Source organism: Engraulis encrasicolus, chromosome 24, assembly GCF_034702125.1.
Source record: "Engraulis encrasicolus isolate BLACKSEA-1 chromosome 24, IST_EnEncr_1.0, whole genome shotgun sequence".
NCBI classification, from domain to species: Eukaryota; Metazoa; Chordata; class Actinopteri; order Clupeiformes; family Engraulidae; genus Engraulis; species Engraulis encrasicolus.
In genome coordinates this window covers 10,539,677-10,544,328 of record NC_085880.1, presented here as the reverse complement: position 1 = coordinate 10,544,328, position 4,652 = coordinate 10,539,677, and the positions used below count along the sequence as shown (strand labels likewise).

The following is a 4,652-nucleotide window of genomic DNA, read 5'->3' as shown; positions in this document are numbered from 1 at the left end:
AGAATAATTGGATGCCATCAAACATCAGCTGCTTAGCTTTTTCAAGACATCATTCTACACAAGGCTGAAAGTATCCTGGGAGACACTACCCACCCTTTACATAGCAAATTTCAGTTTAGCCAACTCGGTAACGGGAGACTGCTGCAAAGGAAAATAGCTAGGTTCAGCAAGTCATTTGTTCCCTCTGCAATCAGAATTTTTAATGAAAGACACAGTTCCCAGCAAGGGACTTGACACTCTATGTGTGTGTGTGTGTGTGTGTGTGTGTGTGTGTGTGTGTGTGTGTGTGTGTGTGTGTGTGAGAGAGAGAGAGAGAGAGAGGGAGAGATATATGTATTGTAGCAATCAGCTGTTTGGGAGGAGTCAGAGAGGCATGGGGGAGGGGGTTGTATTTATTTATCTGTCATTTTATGTATTTATTTTGTTCTTAAAGGTGGGATAGGAGATGTTTTTCTGGCACATATTTTACCATATCATCTGAAAAACTCCTCATGACGCCATAGCACCCATTGAAATAGAGTGTTTGGAAAAAAAACGAAATCTTTTGGTCCAGTGTAGAGGGCGTAGTCAGAAGAAAACGGCAACCAATAGAAGTAATACTCATCATCACTTCTATTGGTTTCTGACACGTCCATCAACCGCCAGCACTCACCCCTCCTCCCTGCGCGTTCACCGACTCGTGAACTTGACCGACCCCGCCCCCATCATTCATGCACACGCGACAAGGCTCATCATCACTCGGCTAGTAGCAAGGTAACGAGAGTTAGCAGCAGGCTGAGCTACTTGGAAACTTTGGTGGCTTTTGCAGAGCTACAGGAAGAAACTTTGGCTTTTTGGAACCACTGGACTAACCATGTCAGGATAACATACTCCCTTGGATTATAGTCATCGGACTCGCAAGACCAGACTCCAACACGGGCTGAAATTTTGAAATGGGACCTGACACTCTTGGACACAGTCGGCTACGGCAGCGGCTTCAAATACGCTTTGGTGACCATATTTCTAATCGAGAGGTGAGATAATATATTTGTCTGTATAATATTTTGTGAATTGGTTTAGGACACATTGGTGTCTTTTTTTAAGCAAGTATCCATTGAGAGGGGTCAGAGGATTAGCTCAAGCTCCAACATATCTAGCTGCTACCTCAATCGCTTTATTTTTTTGTGTCCCCCCACCCCCCCCCCCCTCTGGCATTTATTCTGTGCACATGAACACGTTTTCAGAATTGCTATGTGTAACTCAGACGGTTACTCTTGTGTGTTTTGCTACTAGTTGTGCGAACGAGCCAGACAAACCAGCTGGGAGGAGGACGGAAGCACCCCTTCTCCATCCGCGTTCAGTTGCTAAATACGGATTCACCCCGTAGTAAGTAACCTAGTTCTACCATGTTTACGCACACATTACTTTGACCAGCAAAGCCCATGTCTTTCTAGTGGTTTACAAAAATATATCGTTGTATGTTTTGCTTTGGTACGTCTCTGTTGTATGACTCTGGTAATAGTAGCAAGCACAAGCACAACCTGTTCGCCGCTCCAGCATTGCAAAATAGATTGCCTTGGGTTTTCAAATGTTTACATGATTGTGGGTGTAATGTAATGTCGCTGATGTCGTTTTTGAGAAGACGGTAGTTTTGCATTTGATAAATACCACCTAATGACCATGACGGCTACACGGCAGATCTTTATTGTGATGGCTACACTGAATGATCACATGGAGATGCCGGTACATTATTTGTTTTACCCTGGTTATATTGAAATGTTCTGCTTTGTCCATTCCAAGGTGTGGTGTTTTCCATAGCTGTTCCTTGCTCCTGTATCACAACATATCAAGGCTGCCAAGTAAATGAAGAATGAATCACTGCACACTGGTAGTTTATTTTATTCATGTTTGTGGGTGTAATCTCGTCCAGTTGCAGATACTACTATCCTTTTTGGAATGATCTGCCTTTGAAAAACAATGGTTCTATCTGACAAAAGCGAACAGATCCTGTAGCTGTAATTGATACACTAAATCAGTGTTTCTCAACCTTTTTTTTAGGCGAGGCACCCTTTCAATTCATGAAAAATTTCAAGGCACCCCAAACCAACTAGCTGTAATGCAGCATCACATCCGATACCACACAAGCTTAGAATGTAACACATTTGGAGACACACAACCTAGTAGCACGACCTACGTTCAAAGTTGCAGCTGGGGTGACCAATATTTACTTTATTGTGCGTAAATGGCAGATCAAAGATTCCACTGACTAACATTAACTAATTTATTTATCAGCCACGTTTCCGTGGCACCTCTGAGGGGGCCCTACGGCACCCCAGGGTGCCCCGGCACCCCTGTTGAGAAACACTGCACTAAATTATGATATTCCTATGTGTGCGCGCGCACGCGCCAAGTTTTCAATTCAACACACTGGGACACTTTTCAGTCTTTGAGGTTGCTGGAATCAACACAGACTACCTCCATGCACCTTATCAGAACACTTTGCATGTTTTTTGTATACTTGTCCCCTTTGTGTATTGCTGCTATTTTTTTCTCTTTCTAGGTTCTGTTGGTTGCATGCAGATTGTGCCAGATTATTTATCTGTCTATGGTCTAAGCATGGGCTCTGTGCTAATATGCAATTTGTGCTCTTTTTTTCCCTCAGGTCAACAGCAGACAGGGTCCTTCCACAACCACATACTTATGCCAGTAAAAGCCACAGCTTTTCTCCTCCAATCCAAGACGCCTGGACTGCAGTCACCATCTCAACACACCAACCAAGAGAAAGGCGGATGGCTCAATTCAGTATGTAGTTCTGCAAATATTCTCAAAGGTCTTCACAGCCCCCCATGGTGCTGAATGCATTTACATTTATTTGTGTAAGGTAAAAACAATGCTGATTACAGAACATAACTAGGGCCATGAATGAAATTTGAGGTAGCAGCCAGCCATCACCTGATGGTGAGAGGTGGTCCTAAGATCAGAGAGAAGCAAGTTGAAATCCCATCCTTACCTCTCCCTACCTACACCTCCATCCACAGCTGAAGTGCACTTGAGCAAGGCATACAAGTCCACTTAGGTCCTGGGACTGTAGCCAACACCCTGTAAAACCCTGCTGTGTAATTTGATGTAATGAAGCCCTAATATAGTGTAACACATTGCTTGTTACAGATATGGAAAATTGCACAATAAAAGTTCCAGGACATGAAGGCTGCATACTGTGAACGTCAACCTTCAGGGCACCGTCCTGCGCAGAAGACTTTCTACCCTAAGAGGGAATGGCTGACCGCAGACACTCACAACCAGGTGAGCCCAGATAAAGGAGTTATTTTTGGTGTCCCTGCCCCAACAACCCAGGTTACTTACATTTAAAATGTCACTGGAGCTACTGTCAGATATGTGATTTCTAATTCTGTTTATCTTTTTTACAGCACAGACGCCTCCAACCTCAGACTAGGCCCTTCACAGTTGCTGCACTTACCCACCTTCCAGAGTTTTTGTGTGTAATGACAACTGTAAAAATATAGTATAAAGTAATGTATCTAGTGTAATGTGTAATACATTGTTTAAATTGTCCATACATTTCAATGACAGTAAATATTGGTGGACACAATTTGACTGTGTGGCTTTTTTTTTAAAATTCATTCTCTGACTGAAAAATGCATGGTTACATAATTTATATATTCCACAAGACCACAATCAGAAGTTGATATTTGACAGGTTTGCATTTATTTTCTATGTAAGAAAAAACAATGGTAACAAGACAAACGTGGTTCCAAACAAAAAAGGTGAGATGTACAGATTGAATGCTCCTACAGATAATGAAAAAATAATAAAACTCTGCACACTGCCGGTTTGTGTGTTTTATACCGTACTCTGTATAAACCTTTTATATTGCTCTAGTGGAGCTGCAGGGTAACCCTGGCTAATCCTGGGTATTGTACTGTGTATTACAACGTCAGCCCTGTTCAAGTGCCCCATACTGTCTGTAGGCTGCATGCCTGAAGAGACCGTTTTCTCTCACCTGGTCCTACATCAGCCCAAAGTTCTTATAAAAACTGAGAACACCACAGCATTTCCTTTCAATGTTCATGGGCAATCTCCTTACAGATTGCGCAGAGGCGCCAGGTTGGTTGTGCTACTACTGGGCTGTGACTGAGGACCAGATGTCATGTGCCAGGTCGAACATCAAACTGGGGTCACGGGTCAGGGCATGCTGCAGTAACCGATGGGATTGCTTCAAATTCAATGATTGAATCAAGGCCTGCAAAGCAATAAATACGTTTTATGTAGTGCATTTTCTATTTGATGATGGGGACTAAATAACTCTATTGACAATAAGACCAATATGGACATAAGCAATCATTATTGTGTATATAAATAAAGATGTGCCAATTATATGCATACAACGTTTTCAGTCAATTTCTTACAAACTGGTGTTGTGCCAGGGGTTACACAGATGTATGAAGTAGATGGGCTTTTATGGATGTACTTGAACTACCACTGGTGTTGTGTACCTACAACCATGTAATATCACACTACTACTCATAGGAGTAGAAATATTGTAATGGTTATCACAACAGGTCATGTAGCCTACTCGTGTTGCGATATAGAGTACATCCGTTGTGATAACATCCATTACAATACTTACACATCTGGAGGAATACAGCAGGACA

At 42.5% G+C, this 4,652-nt stretch overlaps 1 long non-coding RNA gene across 2 annotated transcripts; it reads left to right on the top strand.

The window, feature by feature from the left end:
• Nucleotides 1-850: 850 nt before the first annotated feature.
• LOC134441252 (uncharacterized) lies at nt 851-3,237 on the top strand. Of its 2 annotated transcripts, XR_010033125.1 has the most exons (4): nt 851-1,013; nt 1,273-1,365; nt 2,642-2,781; nt 3,148-3,237. It is a non-coding gene; the product is annotated as an uncharacterized LOC134441252 (long non-coding RNA). The 2 variants fall into 2 exon arrangements; XR_010033124.1 differs by lacking the exon at nt 3,148-3,237 and having other exon boundaries at nt 2,642-3,111.
• Nucleotides 3,238-4,652: the final 1,415 nt, after the last annotated feature.